Source organism: Podarcis filfolensis, assembly GCF_964270895.1.
Source record: "Podarcis filfolensis genome assembly, chromosome: 13".
In the NCBI taxonomy this organism is placed as follows: Eukaryota; Metazoa; Chordata; class Lepidosauria; order Squamata; family Lacertidae; genus Podarcis; species Podarcis filfolensis.
In genome coordinates, this window is record NC_139615.1 from 33,130,639 (window position 1) to 33,153,864 (window position 23,226).

Genomic DNA, 23,226 nt, shown 5'->3' on the forward strand with positions numbered 1-23,226 from the left:
CCAGAGCCCTGCCAAGTCCGGGCAGCTCCGTGGCTTCCTGTGGGATTGCAACATCCAGTGGCTACAGGCTGCCACCCTCCTAAACACTGCCCCGATGCCTGGGAGGAGCTCCCTCGGAAAAACCTGGCAAGGCTGCTCCCGCAGCACGCGCGCCGGTACCTCTCATTCCTTCCAACATGCAATGGCCTCCAGTACAACTAACTTGGCAGCTGGCATGCTCCAGCTCTTTCCTATTAATGCCGATCACAGCTGACTCACTGCTTGTGTGTGTGTGTGTGTGTGTGTGTGTGTGTGTATGTATCTCCGCCCTCCTGTTCATAGATACCAGTCGCTTTCATTTCGCACTGCAATTAGCGTTGAACTTCTCTTAAACACCCACCGATCAGTTCAGGATCCTATACAGTGGTACCTCGGGTTACAGACGCTTCAGGTTACAGATGCTTCAGGTTACAGATGCCGCTAACCCAGAAATAGTACCCCGGGTTAAGAACTTTACCTCAGAATGAGAACAGAAATCGTGCACCGGCAGCGGGAGGCCCCATTAGCTAAAGTGGTACCTCAGGTTAAGAACAGTTTCAGGCTAAGAACGGACCTCCGGAACAAATTAAGTTCTTAACCCGAGGTACCACTGTAGTTTGAATGTCCAAAACTAACATTTAAAAAATCCAGCCTAACCAGAGAACGATCCCGGCCGTTAGGGACACCTGTTGTCAGAAGTTGTGTGAAGAAAGCCATTGTACACGCTGGGAAGGGAATGGGCCAGATTGGCATGCGTTAAAAAGTCTGCTTCCAAGATCCAGTTATCAACAGACTTGGATTTATTTTGGCAGGGTCTGGATGGAGGCGACGAAAGAGGTGGAAGAAAAGGGGAGGGTGGAGGAGCTCTACAGTCGTACTTTGGCTCCCGAGCGCCTTAAGAGTTGAACGTTCCGGTTTTCGAACATTCTTTTGGAAACCGAACGTCCTATGGGGCTTCCAATTGGCTCCAAGAGCTTCCTGCAGCCAATCAGAAACCGTGCTTTGGTTTCTGAAAGTTTCAGAAGTTGAACAGACTTCCAGAACGGATTCATTCAACTTCCTAGGTGCAACTGTATTTAAATAGGAAAATGGTCCTTTGGCATGTTGGGTGAAATTAAGTTTGCGTCTTAACTTCTTATTCATTGTGTCATATCCGGCTCCTCTTGCTCCCCATTTTATCCTCACAACAACCCTACAAGGCAGGTCAGGCTGAGAGTGCGTGACGGGCCAAGATCACCCAGTTTCACGGCCAAGTGGAAATTCGAACCGTGTTCTCCCAGGTCTTAGTCCAGCACTTGAACCACTGCACCATACTGTTTATAACACTGTACATAAAACCACCGGGGAAGGTTGACTGGAGATTTGCGCTAAGGTGTCCTCATCAGGCGGATGATGCTCAGCTCTCTGCCTTTTGTACTTCCATCCGATCCCATGGATGGTTCTAAAATGGTGTCTCAAGTGCCTAATGGATTTGATGTGGAGATTGTTGTTTGGTTGATTCTGCAGTAAAGGGCCTGTTCTGGATGGGGTTTTACTCCCTGTTTGATATATTAAGTGTATGTCTATATATAACAGTGTCGGATATATAAGCTAATTGCCAAACGGCACCTTAAACATATGTTCACCACAATGGAATGTCTAGCTGCCATCCCCCCTGCCATTTTTTGTTGTTGTTAATTTATTTTCTACACCATTTTATATTTCAAAAGGGGGGTGGGATCTCGAAGCAGTTTACAGCCTATGAAACCATCAAATAAAACAATCCAGAATAAAGCAAAATTCAAGCTTCGAGGAAAACATATTTCACATCCTTCTCTGAGGTGACATTTTGCTTTCCCCATATTTAGTTACCTGCTTAATTCATATTGCTTAATCCCCATAGCAGAAGTACTCTAGGAAGCCAGTGTGGTCAGAGCATCGGACTAGGACCTGGGAGATCAGGGTTCAAATCCCTACTCAGTCATGAGGCTCACTGGGTGACCTTGGAGTCAGCGTCACAGCCTCTTAACCTACCTCACAGGGTTGTCGTAAAAAAAATGTAGTATAAACACTGACAACTGGGAAACACTGGCTTGCGAGCGCTCCAGTTGGAGAACAGCCTTTACCAAAGGTGTCATGGGCTTTGAAGACACTCGAATTCAGGACGCAAGGGAGAAATGTGCCAAGAGGAAGGCACGCTTGGCAAATCTACACCATGATCAACTCATGCCCGGAAACCAATGTCCCCCAAGAGAAAGGACGTGTGGATCCAGAATTGGCCTCCACAGTCACTTACAGACTCATTGCTAAAACCGTGTTTATGGAAGACAATCTTACTTGGCTACGAGTGATCGCCAAAGAAGAAGAGGGATTAACTGAGGAGGGGGGTGAACCATGTACTCCTTGGGATATAAATGAGCTATACATGGAATAAAAAGGTGGGATATAAATGGAATAAAAGAGCTCTTCCGCTTAACCTCCTTAAGAAAGCAGGAGAGTTCAGCCAGGTGGATTCAGAGATCACCACATGGTCGCAAGTATTATTATTATTTATTGAATTTATATACAGCCCTATACCTGGGGGGTCTCAGGGCGGTTCACAGAATAAAATGAAGATATCAAACCACAAAATACATAATAAAAATAAAAACAACAACCCAATAGCCCCCCTTCACAAAAAAATACATTTTAAAAGGGCATAGGATGTAAAACAGATCAACCAAAGGCCTGGTTAAAAAGGAAAGTTTTTGCCTGGTGCCTAAAGGTGTGTAACGAAGGCGCCAGGCGAACCTCCCTGGGGAGAGCATTCCACAGACGGGGAGCCACTGCAGAGAAGGCCCTGTTTTCGTGTTGCCACCCTCCGGACCTCTTGAGGAGGAGGCACACGAAGGAGGGCCACAGAAGACGATCCCAGGGTCCAGGTAGGTTCATATGGAAAGAGGCAGTCCTTGAGGTATTGCGGTCCTGAGCCGTTTAAGGCTTTATAGGTGAAAACCAGCACTTTGAATTGGGCCCAGAAACTAATTGGTAGCCAGGGCAGTCGGACCAGGATCGGTGTAATATGCTCAAGCCGTCTTGCTCTGGTGAGCAACCAGGCCGCTGAATTCTGCACCAGCTGAAGTTTCCGAACCGTCTTCAGAGGCAGCCCTATGTATAACGCATTGCAGTAATCTACCTTGAGGTTACCTGCAATTAGACTCACACCAGTCACAAAACAGGCCTGGTGCCTGGTTGTACCCCCCCAGAAGCACTACATTCATGGCATTGAGGGGTAGGGGTTGTTCTTTTGTACCTGTTCCTGGCCTTGCCCACCCTGGAAGCCGGGCTGCATAGACACCTGGCATGATCCGGCAGGGCACTTCTTAGGTTATGCTCTTAATGTTCCTTGTTGGCTGCTTTGCACAGAATGGGAAGCATCCTTGTCTTGAATGGACAAACAAATGAATAAATGCATTGCAGCCACAGACCGATGAAATTTGATAAGACACAGAAGGAAATGCATAAATAGAATACTGTTGAATTTCCAGAGGGACCAGAAGGAAGTCCTTACTTTACCGTCTCCTCCTTAATTTGTATTGACAGTGGAAGGGATTTAGCTCACTTAACTACTAATACAAACAGAGTAATGTAATCAATTAAACAAGAAGAAAAAAACAATTTCCAGTGGATCTTCCTGGCTGAGTTCTTAATAAAAGAAGAGTCAGCCTCTCTTTGGGCTCCCTATACAAATTATATGGATTCTCTCTCTCATTCCACAAGGATAAAGTTGTTCGCTAAGCCAAATCTTATTAAATTGGCCAGAGGCTGGTTGCTCGCTTGTGTGGAGAGTGATACAAGGCGAGGAGTGATATTTATATATTTCTTGTTTACATTTATACCCCGCCTTTCCATCAAGATTCATGAACCCTGGGCAAGGAATGACATGAAAGACTCATAAAACCACAGTCGATAAAATCAACTCAGGCAATTAAATCTGTCAAATGCTAAAGGCAGCTTATAATAAAACAGGAGAACGTGTGCACACACACCAGTTTACAAGTGATGCGTTTGGCAAGCTCTTCACAAAGGCCCAGGCAAAGAGATGCCCCCCCTCGGCTGACACCAATAGATGAACAATGATGGTGCTGGCTGTACCTCAAGGGGGCGGGAATTCCATAGCCAAGGTGCTCTCACGAAAAAGGCCCTGTATCATGAGCTTTGCCCACTGATGGAGTAATGGAATGATTCTATCCTGCAAATGTTAATCCACAGGCAGAACTTATATGAAGTGGATAGCAGCTGCATCTGTCCATACCTGGACCTGGGAGCTCATTAAAGTTGATATGCTGAGAATGGGTATTTCAGATGAACTTCCCACTGAGCGTATCCCCAAGTCCACAAAAGGTTCCATCCTGCACAGATGTTTACTAGCCAGCAGAAGAGAGGTGGAGAAGTAACAGCCTACTTGGCTTCTATGTTGGGTGCAGAAAAGTCCCGTTCTCCTGTTGCCGCCCTCCAGACCTCCATTGGAGGTGGCGCATGGAGGAAAGCCTTTGGACAACGATTCTTTGCCTCCAGAACTGGCCCAACGAGTATCTTGTGTGCACCATATTTAGAAGGATACCCTACTGACCTTTGTAAGTTCTCCATCTTGCTGACCTTACTTGAGCTGAAAGCCTCTCTTTATCAGTTCAGCTGATAAGTGGCAGAGGAAGGATGCATGGTCTCTTCCAGATCGCCATGTAGCGTTGCTTGTTTCTTTTTTTGGCATGGCATGCAAGGGCAGAGATGCCATTTTCCTTTGTGTTGGGCATTGATGTTGGTTTTGCATGCTCAGGAATTGGCTGGCCTCTTCTCCTTGTCCTGCAACCACCCAAAGGAGCTCCCTTCCACTTGCCCAAAGTACCTAGCTTGCTCGGGAGGCAGCAACCATTGCTTTAACCCAGGCATAGGCAAACCTCCAGATGTTTTGGGACTACAATTCCCATCATTCCTGACCACCGGTCCTATTAGCTAGGGATCATGGGAGTTGTAGTCCCAAAAATCTGGAGGGGGGCCGAGCTTGCCTATGCCTGCTTTAACCGAGTGAGCTGATGTTCAGAGCAAATACACTCTTTGTTGCTCATTTCATCTGGTTGTGGTACACACACACACACACACACATATAAATGCATTTTAAGTTGCAATCTTGGCACTGTGGAACTAAGCTGGTATTCCATGAGATGATTAGAGGCTTAACCTGCCTGCTTGAATAACTTTTTGTGTGTATGTTTACAGAAAACGTGCGCTCCGAACTGCTTGGGAAACCCAACCGAAGGCGGCGCAAACGATACGTTAAGTTTCTAGACCAGGGAGTCGTATTTATTTCAGGTTCCGTTATAAGCCATATACCTCCATCCATGTGGATCACAGCCCTGAAACTTGTTTTCAGCATGTCTAGGGTAATAAGAAAGGAATGCCTCTTAAGGGTGTGCAGTATTGCTCCCCACCAGGCCCAGACAGAGGGGGGGCCATAGGGGCCACTTGGCCCAGGCCTCTGATTCCAAAGGGGACCTTGGTCAGCATACAGTGGTGCCCCGCAAGACGAATGCCTCGCTAAACGAAAAACCCGCAAGACGAAAGGGTTTTCCGATTTTTTAGCGGCTTCGCAAGACGAATTTCCCTATGGGCTTGCTTCGCAAGATGAAAGCCCACAGGGAAATCTCCGGGGACAGCGGGGAAGCGCAGCGCGCCTTCTCCTCTGTTCCCGGACCTGTCCTGAAGGCTTGCGGTGGGAGGTCCGGGAACAGAGGAGAAGGCGTGCAGCGCTTCTCCTCTGTTCCCGGGGCTTGCGGTGGGAGGAGGGTTTTTCCTCCCCACCGCCAACATTCAGAACAGCATTCTGAATGTTGGTGGTGGGGAGGAAAGCCCTCCTCCCACCGCAAGCCTTCAGGACAGGTCCGGGAACAGAGGAGAAGGCGCGCAGCGCTTCCCCGCTGTCCCCGGAGATTTCCCTGTGGGCTTTCGTCTTGCGAAGCAAGCCCATAGGGAAATAGCAGGCTGCTATCCGCAGCTTGGAGAGCCCTGCAGGGAATGTCTGCCCCGCGCGAGGGGCGCTCTGAAGCAGAGCGCCCCTCGCGCGGGGCAGCAGGCTGCTATCCACAGCCTAGGCAGCCCTGGGGGAACTCTTCTGAAGGCTGGCGGCGGGAGAAGGGCTTTTCTTCCCACCGCCAGCCTTCAGAAGGCTGTTCTGAAGGCTGGCGGTGGGGAGAAAAGTCCTTCTCCCCCCGCCAGCCTTCAGAAGAGGTCCGGGGACAGACTGTCCCCGGACCTGGTCTGAAGGCGGTCTCCATAGGAACGCATTAATTGATTTTCAATGCATTCCTATGGGAAACCGTGCTTCGCAAGACGAAAAACTCGCAAGAAGAAAAAACTTGTGGAACGAATTAATTTCGTCTTGCGAGGCACCACTGTATTCACAATCACAGGGGATGCACTGGGGCGAATGCGGAGGTGGCAGCAGTGGTGGGTGGATTCCCTGGGGCCATGGCTGGCAGTGTGAGAGAAAAGCTTCCCCAGCGTCTGGGGTGGGGCCTGCGATCAAGAATTCACAGAAAAGGAATTTATAAGACTTCAGTTATCCCCAGGGTAAAAAAAAGGGGGGGCACATTATCTACCTGGCCTGGGCCTCTGCCTGGCTCTGCAAGGCCCTGCTCCCCACCACCACTAATGCTACGCACAGGCAAACCCCTTTTGCATGGAGCACTGGATCTTGCTGGATCCAATTGTGTGCTACCCTCTAGACTGCAGCACTTCCCTTTCTGCCTCTAGGGCAAAGGGAGAGATGTCTGCCTTGCCAGGTTCTCAGGGAATCCTCCCAGCCGCTTCTGCTTGGTGTATCCTGATATATTTCCTGCATGTTACACATGCAGAAACGCCCCCTCACTACATCTGGCATCAAAAATAGCAGTGCTTATTTATTTTAACTTTCCATGGCAACGTATAGGCTCGGAGGATGGGGTTAGCTCGCGTTTCAGAGCTCACTGCTACATATGAATTTTGCGGAAAAATTTCCTGTGATCAGATTGTTGCTAACCTGGAGGCTTTTTCGAAGTCTGGTTTATGATAGATCACAAAATACGCTCAAGTCTTTGCTAATCTGTTCTCCAGCCCCCTCCCCTTCCATTCTTTGCCACATGTTGTCTCCTTTTCTCTCCTGATCATGTACTCTTGCTTAAAGGCCTTGTTTGCACATCATGGTATGGCACAGTCTAAGTTGAACCATCGTTAAATTGTGAACGGGACGCGGGTGGCGCTGTGGATTAAACCACGGAGCCTAGGGCTTGCTGATTGAAAGGTCGGCGGTTTGAATCCCCACGACGGGGTGAGCTCCCGTTGCTCGGTCCCAGCTCCTGCCAATCTAGCAGTTCGAAAGCACGTCAAAGTCAAGTAGATAAATAGGTACCACTCCAGTGGGAAGGTAAACGGTATTTCCATGTGCTGCTCTGGTTCACCAGAACCACATGCTGGCCACATGACCTGGAAGCTGTATGCTGACTCCCTCGGCCAGTAAAGCGAGATGAGCACTGCAACCCCAGAGTCGTTTGCGACTGGGTCCCTGTGTGGCTTCTCCCCCCTTCCCCCCCTGCCAGAACTTCCTGTGGCACCCTCAGTGTGGGAAAACACTGGGCATCTTCAGTTGGTCACAAGTGGTTGATTTCTAACACTCCTTTAACACCAGAAAGTTCTTCCTGAGTCGGCACCTCCTTTCTTAGGATGCTATCCCTGTTCCCACATTTTAGCTCCCTTCCCACATTGTTCCAGATGCCCTCCATGAGTTGGAGGCTGATCTTCTGAACTGAAGAGCCCCTTGTGCTCCTGATATTTTAGGGTTCCAACAGTGTGATGCGGCAGCTAAAAAAGCCAATGCAATTCTGGGCTGCATCAACAGGAGTATAGCATCTAGATCAAGGGAAGTAATAGTGCCACTGTATTCTGCTCTGGTCAGACCTAACCTGGAGTACTGTGTCCAGTTCTGGGCACCACAGTTCAAGAAGGACACTGACAAACTGGAACGTGTCCAGAGGAGGGCAACCAAAATGGTCAAAGGCCTGGAAACGATGCCTTATGAGGAACGGCTAAGAGAGCTGGGCATGTTTAGCCTGGAGAAGAGGAGGTTAAGGGGTGATATATATATGTTCAAATATATAAAAGGATGTCACATAGAGGAGGGAGAAAGGTTGTTTTCTGCTGCTCCAGAGAAGTGGACATGGAGCAATGGATCCAAACTACAAGAAAGAAGATTCCACCTAAACATTAGGAAGAACTTCCTGACAGTAAGAGCTGTTTGACAGTGGAATTTGCTGCCAAGGAGTGTGGTGGAGTCTCCTTCTTTGGAGGTCTTTAAGCAGAGGCTTGACAACCATATGTCAGGAGTGCTCTGATGGTGTTTCCTGCTTGGCAGGGGGTTGGACTCGATGGCCCTTGTGGTCTCTTCCAACTCTATGATTCTATGATTCATTGAGTCAGAAGATCACCCTCCCAACTTGTGGAAGGCAGTTGGGGCAGCAGTGGAGATGGAGCGAGACCATATGGTCCAAATCATGAAGTCCTGAAGAGGGACTACTGATTCTCCGGTCTGCCGCGTCTCTGCAAAGAATTCTAAAAAGCTCGTGAGATGTGTTTGGTGTGTCCGCCAGCACAAGTGGCTGTAGCCTTTTATTGCCCTTTCCAAATGCACGGTGGAGACTTGCTTGCATTTGGGGGTTTCTCGACAACAGGAGTTTTCCCCTTGTTGCAATTGGCAACTGTGCTCACCAGCTTCCCCTTTCCCCCACCCCACAGCAAGGAGTTGGTGCTTAGTACGCAATATCCACGTATTTTAAGGGAAGTGAGAATATGCTTTGTCTGTAGCTATGTGGGAGGAGGATCATAGCTCAGTGGTGGAGCGTCCGCTTTGCCTGCAGAACGACATTTGGGTTACTGGCAGACCAGAAGAGGGCATTCCGTGTGACACTTCCTAAGTTGTGAAATTCCCTTCCCACAGAGGTGCATCTTACATCTTCATATAGTGTCTGTTGCATGCTTCTCTTTGCTCCACCCTTCAACACTTGAGGAGTATATCTGCAGGACCTGCCTTTTTCCTGTGTCTGTAATTCGTTGTGTCTGGACAGGCGTCTCCCCAGTTACACGGGGGTTATGTCCCCCGGTACTATGCGTATACATGAAATCGCATATAGTGGGAGACACCTTCTAAACCACCAGACTCCCCCCCCCCCGAAATCCACAAAAATCCACCAAATTCCACCGCAATCCTATCCTCCAAACCTTCCTTCTCAAACTCCCAACTCTCCACAGGCCTCAAATGTTGGTGCAAAGGCTCATGGGATTACTAGCCATTTTACTGCTCTTTTTGTGCCGTTTTGGCAGTTTTCCTGCTCTTTTCAGGCCATTTTCATGCCTTTTCACAAATCTCACGCACATGGTTTGTTTTGAGTGCTTTTTAATATAGATTTTAACATTGTTGTCATTTTTGCTAATATTTTACGGTGAAGGGCAGGTCAGAGATGATTGTGGTGATAATAATAATAATAATAATAATAATAATAATAATAATAATAATAATTTATTTCTACCCTGCCCATCTGGCTGGGTTTCCCCATGATGGTAATTATTACAAGTGTATGGTTATTTGCCATCCTGTCCTCCAGAGTCCCTGCGCTAGGAGATTATGTTGGTATCTGGGGCTCTCCCTTAGGTGGGTTATTGCATTACAACAAATATTTTCTTTGGGTGCACATTTGTGGGGGGGGGGATGGAGGAGTAAGCTTTGCGCGAGCATAGGATATCAGCTAAACTGGCCAATCCTCAGTTCCTCCCTCACCATGTACCAACCCCTCCCATTCTGACTCCCCCCCCCATTGGCATAATACACTGATTTAAAGCGATACCACCGTGAAGCTGTCACAACCTGGAGTTATGCCAGCATATGGGATTCACTTGCAATCCTATCCTTACCCAGCTGTCGTAACTCCAAGGATAAGTTAGCACGTTTGGGTGGAGGGGGGAGAAGGAAGGAAGGAAGGAGAAACTAATTTTGTGGCACTCAGTAGGAATGCCGTGATGCAGCAGTCAGGAGCAAGGGCTTGGCATGAGATAAGGGTTTTTTTTGTGCATGGCAGAAAGCCAGAACATGGGCTCCGATCTGCCAAATTCAGACTACCCAGATAAACTACTTCTTCCTCTTCCAGCCATGTTGCTTTATGTCTTAGTTCCTTTTTCCTGTGGCGAGTCAATCTTTCACCCTCACCCAAAAAAAAAACCAAACCCCAAACTCGGTCGTTGTCCCGTCCCCCCCACTGCGTCTCCCCTCTGTTACAAAATCCTTTGCCATCCCCGATGCCTGGCGCAATCTACACCCCTGGGGATGTGTTGGTTCTGTTCAAAATTTCCCAGTTAAACGAGGACAATTGCGTCCTTCTTGGTGCAGCTGGAATGCAGCATACATGTGTTGGTTTTTTAAATTTAAATTCCTGCAATATCATTTGACTAGATCTGACAGATGAGAATCTAGTATATTTGAGAGTAAAACAAAAGTGTGTGTGTGTGTGTGAGAGTGAGAGAGAGACGGAGACTGAGACTGACTGACTGAAAAAGAGATTTATGTGGCCACTTGTTCATGATCGTTGCTGTTGGAGACATTCAGAACCAGATAAGTAAATGGTTCTTATTTTAGACTTCTCAGTTTCCTTCACACACGCAAAAAGTGAGACTTGCAGAAACCATACCGAGCTCTTTATTTGCTTGCAATACCACCTCCCTTTTTCACAGCTCAGCTTTCTCTGCACCGAAGCCATCCTTGGAACAGAACCATCCACAGTGGAGGTGTAGCTCCAATCTAATCTTTAAGATGCTTGTAGAGAAATGGCCGAAGAGACGAGGCTTTGGAGCATTGGAACAGCTGGATGTGAAGTCTGGTGCCTGCAAGTGGCAAACTGCCTTGAAGCTGACCTGTTATCTAATATTACAGCACCAGAGCTTCATGGGGCTGACGTAGTTCAGTGACAGATCATCTCCTTTGCATGCCAAAGTTTTGATTTCAAGTATCTCCAGGTTAGGGACACGGGTGGCACTGTGGGTTAAACCACAGAGCTTAGGACTTGCCAATCAGAAGGTTGTGGTTCGAATCCCCGCGATGGGGTGAGCTCCTGTTGCTCAGTTCCGGCTCCTGCTAACCTAGCAGTTCGAAAGCACGTCAAAGTGCAAGTAGATAAATAGGTATCACTCCGGCGGGAAGATATACGGTGTTTCCGTGCGCTGATCTGGTTCGCCAGAAGTGGCTTAGTCATGCTGGCCACATGACCCGGAAGGTGTACGCCGGCTCCCTTGGCCAATAAAGCGAGATGAGCGCCGCAACCCCAGAGTCGGCCACGACTGGACCTAATGGTCAGGGGTCCCTTTACCCTTACCTATCTCCAGGTTGGGCCGAGAGAGCTCTTCCTTCCTGAAACCCTGGAGAGCCGCTGGCAGTCAGTGTAGACAGAATGGAACTAGATGGACCAGTTGTTCTGACTCTGTATAAAGCACCTTCCTATGTCCCTGTGCCTTTTTGTCCCAGAGTGGACTAAAATTATTTATCCCTGTTTGTTTCTGGTTCAGACCACTCACTGGATCGCTTCTGGTTTGACACACAGTGCTAGAAACTCAGATATATAACCTAGGTGCCCAAATGGCTCCTTAAACCAAGGTTGCAGTCGTCAAAGTTGCCATTTTGGGGCAAGACGGCTCCATAAAGTTACCGTGTTTTTTGCTCTATAAGACTCACTTTTTCCCACCTAAAAAGTAAGGGGAAATGTGTGTGCGTCTTATGGAGCGAATGCAGGCTGCACAGCTATCCCAGAAGCCAGAACAGCAAGAGGGATCACTGCTGTCACTGCGCAGCAATCCCTCTTATTGTTCTGGCTTCTGAAATTCAGAATATTTTTTTTCTTGTTTTCCTCCTCCAAAAACTAGGTGCGTCTTATGGTCTGGTGCGTCTTATGGAGTGAAAAATACGGTGCTTTTCAAACTGTGGATTGACTGTGATTGATTCTCAGTTAAACATCTGTTCAGATGGCAACCTTGAACTAGGTTAAGAGCTTTGAGAACTTAAAGAAGAAAAGTCATTCAATCTAGGGACCGTCCACGTATATTATTAGCCTATTCCAACCTCTTTTTGCTTAACGGTGACTGCTCCTGCTGTGGCTGCACAGAAAAAGCAATGTGGTTCATGAAATTCATTCTGATGGTGCAGATAAAATATAACCAATCGATTTCTACAGCATGGGGTATTAATGTATGAAAACAGTCCATACCCAGGGATCCCCAGGCATGCACCTCCAGATGGTGATGTCAGGCGTTCTCCTGGAGCCCAGGCATCTTCACTTGGTCGTAAGTGGCCAATAGTCAGGTGCAAAATGTGCCTGGCTAATTTTGAACACCATTGGCACACCTGTGAACCAGTTTGGTGCTGCAGTACATGCTTAATCTGACCATGTGGTAGTAGAATAATTTCATAGCTCCAGCGTGGAAGTGTTTTCTTGCTACCATTGGCGGAGGGGAGGGGGAATCAGACGAGAGTAGGCTACAGACTGGCCCTACTCAAACTACACTAAGAGCATGTACACAAAGGCTTGGCTTGGCTTACAGCACAATGGCATATATGCTTCCTTGGAAGTCAGCTCACCTGTGCTCACTGCAACTTACCCATTGGTGTGGTTAGGTCATTTTACACTCTAGATTTAATAGTCTTATGCCATAGCAGAGCTCTTTCAAGGGTCATCTACCGTATTTTTCGCCCCTTAGGACGCACTTTTTCCCCTCCAAAAATGAAGGGGAAATGTGTGTGCGTCCTATGGGGCGAATGCAGGCTTTCGCTGAAGCCTGGAGAGCAAGAGGGGTCAGTGCGCACCGACCCCTCTCGCTCTCCAGGCTTCAGGAGAGCCCCAGCGCCAGCCCCACAAGGTTGGGGGACAGCGGGGAGGTGGAACGCCGCCATCCCGCTGTCTCCCTAAGTGGTTTGGAGGCTGACGGCGGGGAGACCCCGCTGCCTGCCCTGCAAGCTCCGGGGACAGCTGGGAGGCGCAGCGCGTCTTCCCGCTGTCCCCGGACCTGGTCTGAAGGTGGGCTGCGGGGAGAAGAGTGCTCCCCACTGCCAGCCCCACAAGCGCCTGGGGGGGAAATAATTTTTTTCCCTTTATTTCCCCCCCAAAAAACTTGGTGCGTCCTATGGGCCGGTGCGTCCTATGGGGCGAAAAATACGGTATATTACTTTACCTGTTCAAAATGTGGCAAGCCCGCACTGCTACATTGGTGGGGGGTGGGGAGAGAGGGGCTCCTGCTTATTCTGCTGCATGTCTGCTCCAAAGCCCTACCCTGATAGCACTGCTGGATGTACTCCATGGTAAATGTACACGGGTGGCACTGTGGGTTAAACTATAGAGCCTAGGACTTGCCGATCCGAAGGTCGGCAGTTCGAATCCCCGTGACGGGGTGAGCTCCCGTTGTTCGGTTATTGCTCCTGCCAACCTAGCAGTTCGAAAGCACGTCAAAGTGCAAGTAGATAAATAGGTACCACTCTGGCCGGAAGGTAAACGGTGTTTCCGTGCGCTGCTCTGGTTCGACAGAAGTGGCTTAGTCATGCTGGCCACATGACCCGGAAGTGTACTCCGGCTCCCTCGGCCAATAAAGCGAGATGAGCGCTGCAACCCCAGAGTCGGCTACGACTAGACCTAATGGTCAGGGGTTCCTTTACCTTTACCTTTAAATGTACCGTACTTTTCCGTGTATAAGATGCGGGTTTTTTTACTCTAAAATAAGGTTAAAAATTGGTGGGCATCTTATACTTGGATAGTGCATATGCGGGACGGGCGATTGGTTGCAGCCGCGAGCAGGAGCTTTTCAGCGGCGATTGGGTGGGTGATTTGTGGCTGCGTTAAGGGCTGCTGTGGATTGGCTACCGCTGTGACAATTGTGCGTGCGATTGGTGGGCAGATGCTTGTTTTATTTTGCGACGCGTGCCATTGGCAGCGTTTGTGAGACGGGTGAGTGATTTTGGTATTCCCCTGCGAAAAAGCTCAGTAACTCTGGGCCATCTCCCCCATTTTCTTAAATTGGAATCCCGAAAAGTAGGGGGCGTTTTATACACGGGGGCGTCTTACACACGGAAAAATACAGTACTTAGGATTGACCTCACAGGCAACCTGTTTGCCAGGAGTAAAAGACCTGCTGTTATGGTCAATGTGGTTTCAAGTCCACTGAGCCTAAAGCTGAAATGAAGTACAGTGGTACCTTGGGTTACATACGCTTCAGGTTACATACGCTTCAGGTTATAGACTCCGCTAACTCAGAAATAGTACCCCGGGTTAAGAACTTTGCTTCAAGATGAGAACAGAAATTGTGCTCCGGCGGCACAGCAGCAGCGGGAGGCCCCATTAGCTAAAGTGGTGCTTCAGGTTAAGAACAGTTTCAGGTTAAGAATGGACCTCCGGAACGAATTAAGTATTTAACCCGAGGTACCACTGTAAACACCTAACCTGGGGAGGAAATCTCTTTGAACTCAGGAGGACTTACTTTTGAGTAGATATGCATAAATAAAATAGCTCTCTTTCTTTCCTGCATAGGAAAGAGATCCCAAAGGATTACCATCTCTTTGGCATATCACAAAGCACAATTGAGGCACATTGATCTGAACGGGAATTTTGAATCAAATGTGTGTGGTTTGCAAAGCTGACTCACTCATTTGAGCAAGCTAAAAAAATCAAGCGGAACCCCAAGTTTCTTTGAATTTTGATTTTCTTTATTTGGCGACTAGGTTTCCTTATTCTGTATGTTTCTGTATTTTATTGGTCTTGCAGTAAGTACTTAATGTAAATTGCAAAATGAAGGCGCACAGAATATTAAGGAATTCCCAGTTCCAAGCCTTGCCCTTTTAAGAAGGGATTGGTTTTTCTGAACTGTTTCCCCCCCTCATTTTGTTGCTTTCCCCACTCATGCAGATGTACCCCGTCTTTCGGCACCGAGGCGATTAATTGTATTTTTCTTTTTCTTTTTAAAACAACAACCCCAAACCATGGTGACTTTGGGTAGCTCTGCCAGGATCTCCAGTGGAAAATGAGAAATGAAAAGGAAACCAAAAATGTGTTTCTCATTGGAATGGAGGGGTCTTGTCGCATTTTTGATCCCCCTCCCCTTTTTGGTGGGGGGATGGAAATTGTAATGAAATCTCCTGCTTGAATGCTGTTCCATGTCCCCAAATGAATGGAGGAGCCATTGTTTAAGGAGTCTGGAATGCAAGGAATGCTGTACTATAGGAAGGGGTCAGAGGGATTTAAGTTGATAGAGGAAAACATGTGTCGAACCAATTCCTACCTCAGCCAGTTCGGCCAGACATCTTTTCGGCTGTGCAAAAACCTGAGCTGAGAAACTTAAATTCTGCACTCGGTTGTATAGGACTAAAATTTATTTATTTATACTATCATTCCCCTGTTTCTATTATTTTTAATCAACTTTAAGCAGTGCGATTAATCAAGTAAAAGATTTTGTTGAAATGTGCCCTTCTAGTTAACGTGGTAAGCTGCTCCTTTCTTCGTCTTGAGATTTTCTTGGACAAAAAAAAAAAAAAGACCCTTCGAAGGCTGGCCTTTGGTTCCCAGTCTGTTTCTGAAAGCTTTGTGTACTTCAGGGTGAAACTGTGAGGCTTTTCATTCTCATCACAGGCAACGGAAGCTGGCAAATCCTCACTTGAGGAAAATGGCAGTATGTTTTTAAAAACTGGATCTTCGGCAATATCAGCAGTCTTTAAACTCGACTAACCTTTCCTTTGCCATGGGGGGGGAAAGCCATTTTAAATGCCTGTCTCTGCACACAAAGCACACACAGACAGGTGAGACCAGCAACCAAAGAATCATAGAGTTGAAAGGGACCCTGTGGATCATCTAGTCCAACCCCCTGCAGTGCAGGAATATGCAGCTGTCCCTTATGGGGATTTGAACCCACAACCTTAGTGCTACCAGCACTGCATTTGATCCAACTGAGCTATAATGAGGTGGGAATGTGGAATGCTCCTGTTCAGGGTTCCGGCCAGCCATTTCCCTTTCCAGGATACAATTACAGTCATACCTCGGCTTCCGAACGCCTTGGGAGTCGAATGCTTCAGCTCTTGAATGATCGAAAACCGGAAGTGAGTGTTCCGGTGTTCTAACATTCTTTTGGAAGCCGAACATCCGACAGGGCTTCTGATTGGCTGCAGGAGCTTCCTGCAGCCAATCAGAAGCTGCGCTTCAGAAGTCGAACGGACAACTATTCCATTCCAACTCCAGTTTTCCATCTGTCTGCTCTTTCCCCTGTCAAATCAGCTTTGAGGATTTTTCACATGCACACTCTTAAGAGGTGGATTTTGTTTTGTTTTTTAGTTAAAAGTTTTTAAAATATTTCTGCAAACCTAGGGGTTCATCCAGGCATGCTAATGAGTGGATGGTGTTGATTTTTGGCTGCATAAGCAACGGCACTTGTGAGAATGGTTTCCATCATTGCTACATGGGATGTTAAAGCCAACGTGGTTTTTCCATCAGCAAATAGCACCTGCTGTGCATTAAATCCCGAGGCTTCTCATACTTGTTTGCTTGCTTGTTTAGAAAATGTTTTTATACCATCCTTCAACATTTCCGATTTCAGAGGAGCATGCAATGTACAGTCGTACCTCTACTTACATATCCCTCTGGATGCGGAATCTTTGGGTTACAGCCACGGCAAACCCAGAAGTGTATACTTCCATGTTTCGCCGCGCACACATACGCAGAAGTGCACTTCTATTTACGTTATTTTCGGGGTGCGAATGGACTCCCAGAACGAATTACGTTCGTATCCGGAGGGTCCACTGCATAACCAACATCAGCAGCACTCCCAGTCAACAAAAAGCAGCACAGAAAATCTTAAAACGGACTAAACTTCGCTTTGGGAAATTTGCTCTGATGAGAAAGCCCTTATGGTTGATCTTGGTACCTCTAATGATGCATGCCTTCTGCTGAGTCAGGCCACGGTCCCATCTAGCTTGAATACTGCCCACACCAGGTTATCTTCAGCCTTTTCAGACCCACTTTTAACCCCTGCATGTATTTAGGGACCTGTTTCTTAATCTTTTGCCATGACGACAAAGTGGCCCTCAACACAGCAGATGTTGAGGTTTTGCAAATATGCAGAGGCCCCCACGGGTCCCATGCCTGATATTTCCTGGTACTGTTAGGAGAGAAATATTATCTGAAATCTTGGAGAGCCACTGGTCTCGGTTCCCCATCTGCAAAATGGCAATATTTTACCTCTGTTGACCAGTCTACCCATTAGGGATTCAAGTTCCAGAGCTGTTTGAGCTCAGTGCCTCTCTTTTTCACAGGTTTAACCCCTATTGGTAAGGAACTGTAGCACATAAAGAATGCAATTAGAATGGGAATAAGTGCTGAGGTAGTTGAATCTTGCGTGTAAATGGTCCACACAAAGGGGAGTTGCGTGTTTCCTGGGTGTAGATATTGGGAAGGGTGGGTGGGTCGGCTGAGGAGCTCAGAGGAATGATAGACCCAGGTAGATAAAATACGAACAACCAAAAACTTCGGCAGGATTAGAGTAACGCTTGTACAGTCGTACCTTGGGTAACGAACGCCTTGTGAGTCGAACATTTTGGCTCCCGAACTCCACAAACCCAGAAGTGAGTGTTCCGGTTTGCGAACATTTTTTGGAACCCAAACATCCGACACAGCTTTCTATTGGCTGCAGGAGCTTCCTGCAGCCAATCAGAAGCTGCGCTTTAGTTTCTGAACATTTTGGAAGTTGGACCGAACTTCCGGAACAGATTCCGTCTGACTTCCGAGGTACCACTGTAATGTATTAAAAACTAAGGTAAAAATGGATTGTTTTAAGAAGAATAGAGAAAATATATGATGCAGTTGAAAATGTTTGATGATGGAAACCATGGAGGAGTCAAGGGAAGGATTCAGGGAATCCTAAACGTTGATGATTAAAGATCAATGTTTGAATTTAAATGTATAATGTAAAATTGAATAGAAAAGATTTAAAAACAAGATAGATAAAATACGATTTGCACGTGGAGAATAGTCACAGCGGATAGCGAGTGATTCGCATGGCCACAGATCTGTTACAGTATTTGCATGTCACCAGCCCTACATCGCAGCTGCTTGGTGAATTGAGGAATGTCCAGAAAGTCAAATGTTCCACCTGTACTTGTATGTGGCAGCTGCTGCAGAAGGATGGGATAATTTTGGCTCTGAAAATTCCCAAAGATTCTATTTTGGGAAGCAGGAGTCGTGAGGAGGAGCAAAATCAGGAAAAGAGGTGTCTGCTTGTTGCTCTCGGGTTGGCACGCTTATTAAAATTCTCCGCTGCTGTTACTCTTCTTTAATTTCTTTCTTCTCGGCCTCCCATCCATTAAAAATGAGAGCATGTTTTATAGACAGCCCTTAGGCTCTTTATAGAGATCCTCTCTCTCTTTATTGACCCCCTGAGATTCAAACTGACGCTCTCCGAGTGTAATTTTGCTCGCCCCATCTCCTTCCGATGGATGCGATTTTCAGAATGCTCTGGAGAGCCAGACAGGAGACGGAGGACTCAGATCCCGAAGACTTTGGAAGCATTAGGAGACAGAATATGATGTCTCGGGTTTTCCTACAGGATGTGGTAAAAGCTAGGAGACCTAGGGAGCAAGGGGGGTGGGGTTGGTATGGTTGATGGATGCTCTTTCAACTTGTGCTATGATGACCCAACATTTTGGAACAGCTGTCAAATAATCCACCTTGCAGAATAATTTAATACCAGGTTGAGCCACTTGTTCGCATTCAAAGCTGGGGGGGTGGGGAACTGCTGCAACAAAGTGGGCATGGTTTGTGGCGGTGGCAGTTGCTACCCCAGGTAGAATTTAAAACAATAAATTAGAATTTTTGTTTACAAAATTAGGGAGCCGACGTGAAATGCCCAAATTAGAACAGGAGTTGTGGCACCACCCCAAGCTCCCCAATGATGTAAGAATATATGTAATAAGAATGGCATTTTGGTGGTGATAGTAAGATGGTATCTTATCATTAGTTGTTGGAGAAGTCGTCACTGAAACCGTGTTTGCGGATTAAACCATACCGTGCAAGCGTCCCGATGGCATGAGAAGGTAAGCAGATGAGGAAAGGAAAGCACAACGTTATCTCCAAAGAGCCAGCGTGGTGTAGTGGTTAGGAGCAGTGGACTTGTAATCTGGTGAACTGGGTTCGCATTCCCGCTCCTCCACATGCAGCTGCTGGGTGACCTTGGGCCAGTCACACTTCCCTGAAGTCTCTCAGCCTCACTCACCTCACAGAGTGTTTGTTGTGGGGAAGGAAGGGAAAGGAGATTATTAGCCACTTTGATAAAGTGGGATATCAAATCCAAACTACTACTACTCCTCCTCCTCCTCCTCCTCCTCCTCCTCCTCCTCCTCCTCCTCCTCCTCCTCCTCCTCTTCTTCTTCTTCTTCTTCTTCTTCTTCTTCTTCTTCTTCTTCTTCTTCTTCTTCTTCCAAAGCCCAGGGTTTTGTCTTGCTTCTCCCTGACAAGCTAGGATTCACAAACCAACAGTAAACCTTGGTTGTGGCTGGCAGGCAATTCCAGGAACAACTCATAATCCGGGTTTTGAGGTAACACTAAAGTTATCCCCCTTGACCTGGTTTGTTTATCTGACTTATGCAGAGGGAAGATTCCAAAATGGGAACGACTGGGATTTCTACACTTTGTGGTTTATTAAGCCAAGGCTCTTTGTCAAGGGACGCGGGTGGCGCTGTGGGTAAAACCTCAGCGCCTAGGACTTGCCGATCGTCAGGTCGGCGGTTCAAATCCCCGCGGCGCGGTGCGCTCCCGTTGCTCGGTCCCAGCTCCTGCCCACCTAGCAGTTCGAAAGCACCCCTAAGTGCAAGTAGATAAATAGGTACCGCTTTATAGCGGGAAGGTAAACGGCGTTTCCGTGTGCTGCGCTGGTGCTGGCTCACCAGAGCAGCTTCGTCACGCTGGCCACGTGACCCGGAAGTGTCTTCGGACAACGCTGGCTCCCGGCCTCTTAAGTGAGATGAGCGCACCACCCTAGAGTTGGACACGACTGGCCCGTACGGGCAGGGGTACCTTTACCTTTGTCATATGCAAACATGGGCAATGGAAGGCCCCGTCTGCACTGTACGTTTACAGCACTTTCATACCACTTTAACTGTCATGGCTCCCCATATATATATATATATCTGTAATTTATGAAGGATGCTGAGCATTGTAAAGAGACCCCTTTTCGCCTCACAGAGCTACAATTCCCAACGGTTCTTGGGTAGAGGGATTGATGGTTAAACCACTCTGGGAATAGTAGGGGAATGAAGGAGCGGTCTCTCAGAAGCCTTAACAAACTACAGTTCCCAGGGTTCTTTGGGGGAAGCCATGGCTGTTTAGATGCTGCTTTACATGTATATGGCAGATGCACAATGCGGCACATAGAGACATGAATTTTGGAGGTCAAACCTGTTATGGTTGGTCATTTGTCAACATTTTAAGACTGTTGCCAAACAACCTGTCGTCCTCCTCTTTCTTCCTGTTTTTCCTGTTGACTTTACTACAAAATGTGTATTGCATTCTGGTAGAAGATGAAATAGTTGTTTGCTTGGAACTCAGAGCCTTCTTCAGGCACAGAAGGAAAATAGCTGGCAGGTAAAGGTAAAGGACTCCTGGATGGTTAAGTTAAGGCGGCTATGAGGTTGTAGCTCTCATCTCACTTTCAGGCCCAGGGAGCTGCTGTTTGCCCAGAGACAGCTTTCCGAGTCATGTGGCCAGCATGACTAAACAGCTGGTGCAACGGAACACGCTGACAAGCCAGAACGCACGGAAACTCAGTTTACCTTTCCGCCACAGCGGTACCTGTTTATCTACTTGCACTGACGTGCTTTCGAACTGCTAGGTTGGCAGGAGCTGGGACAAAGCAACGGGAGCTCACCCCGTTGCGACCTTCTGATCGCCAAGCCCAAGAGGCTCAGTGGTTTAAACCACAGCGCCACCTGTGTCTTCAAAGAACTCAAAAGCTGCCTTCAGCCGCAGAAGGGAAATAGCTGGCGTGGAGCATTGGACCCCTGCAATTTCTGGCAGGAAGAAGCCTCAACGTTGGCCAGCTCTAGTATATAAATACTCAGAGCCTGATCTTCTGCTTTTGTCTGATCAACAGACAGGTTACTTGCTGATGTCGGCCTCGAGCTTGCAGCTCAAGGATCTTTAACTGGAAGGTCTAACAGGGGTCAGCAAGCTTTTTCAGCAGGGGGCCGGTCCACTATCCCTCAGACCTTGTGGGGGGCCGGACTATATTTTGAAAAGAAGAAAAGGAACGAATTTCTATGCCCCACAAATAAACCAGAGATGCATTTTAAATAAAAGGACACATTCTACTAATGTAAAAACACGCTGATTCCTGGACCATCGGCGGGCCGGATTTAGAAGGCGATTGGGCCGGATCTAGCCCCCGGGCCTTAGTTCCCCTACCCGTGGTCTAGATCAGTGGTTCTCAACCTGTGGTTCCCCAGATGTTGTTGGACTACAACTCCCATCATCCCCGAGCGCTGGCCTTGCTAGCTAGGGGTGATGGGAGTTGTAGTTCAACAACATCTGGGGAACCACAGGTTGAGAAAGTCTGGTCCAGATGCTAGCCTTATCTTCGCTCTGTCTCCCACAACTTAACAGCCATCAAACGGAAGTTAGCCATGCCTTATCTTCTGAGCATGCCTGGAGAGGTTAACACCACTGCATATCAGTGCCTCTAATCCATGCTAAATCCCTGAGGCGTCCCAGCAGCACTTCCTGATCAAGTGAATCGGGGCCTAGTAAGACCAATGGGGTCGCACCCCCTCAGTCCAGGACTACAAGTAAATTGTCTGTCTGAATGACAAAATCTGCCTCTGTCCCCTTGCAAAGACTGGAACCAGATTGCTTATAGATAGACAGGAATTAGCAAACAAAAAAGTTTAATACATGAGTGCCTGGGCCAGATAGATGAGTGTATGCTTTCAGAACAAACAAACAACAACCATTTTATTATTTATACCCTGCCCAACTGGCTGGGTTTCCCCAGCCACTCTGGGCATCTTCCAGCATATATAAAAACGTAATAAAACACCAAACATAAAAAACTGCCTTCAGACGACTTCTAAAAGTTATATAGTTCTTTATGTTCTTGACAACTGACGGGAGGGCGTTCCACAGGGAGGGCGTCGCTGCCGATAAGGCCCTCTGCCTGGTTCCCTGTAACCTCATTTCTCACAGTGAGGGAACTGCCAGAAGGGTGGAGACGCTCCTTTAGGTATATTGGGCCGAGGCTATTGAAGGCTTTAAAGGTCAGCAACAACACTGAATTGTGCTATGAAACGTAGGAGGAGCCAGTGAAAATCCTTTAGGACCGGTTTTATATGGTCTCCCGGCGGCTGCTCCCAGTCACCAGTCTAGCTGTTGTGTTCTGGATTAGTTGTAATTTCCAAGTCACCTTCAAAGGTAGCCCCACGTAGAGTGCATTGCAGTAGTCCAAGTGGGAGATAACCAGAGCATGTACCACTCTGGCAAGATATCCTCACCTAGCTGACCAACCCATGCTGAGTTCGAAACTGGCTGATGGTGTCCTGGTTCTCCTGGATTAGGTGATGACGGTTCAAATTCTGACTGCAGCCCAAGTCCTTTTAAAGTAGCTGGTAATTCTTCCCTGAGAAGGAGGGAGATGGTGCATGTCTTTCTGAGTATCTTGACTGCCTGCAACAGGCAACAGTAGCGCTCTCCTTATCTGACCAGATATGACCTGGCGGTGGACTGGGCATGTCTGGTGCAGGACCGGCCATGCATACAGCCCGTTGGGTTGGACGCGAGCCATTTTTATCTGTAAAATGAGTTTCCAGAGTCTTTTAAAAGCCAATTAAGTCCATAAGCCTCTGGGGGCAGACTATCTTAATAGGTTTGTTGCAGAGGTCTGGAGCACACCGTACAAGTGCTAAGTTCATGGGCACTGTTCATGGGTATGCAAACGTTGAACGCACCAGATCCATTCTAGCTTATTATTATTTTGTAATCTGCAGACAGCCTTCCTTTACAGTATACGAGGAGCAGCCTTGAGGTCCTCTGTAGAAAATCTTGTAGCGTTGTTGTCAGACGTGATTTTCAGATTGGTTTTCTAATAATAGGATTATTGTTCCTGGGATTTGTG

At 47.6% G+C, this 23,226-nt stretch overlaps 1 protein-coding gene across 2 annotated transcripts in view; it reads left to right on the plus strand.

Annotated features, from left to right (window-relative positions):
• The window catches only part of IGF2BP1 (insulin like growth factor 2 mRNA binding protein 1), a 65,065-nt gene that overhangs the window by 21,167 nt on the left and 20,672 nt on the right, over positions 1–23,226 (plus strand). The window lies entirely within an intron of this gene.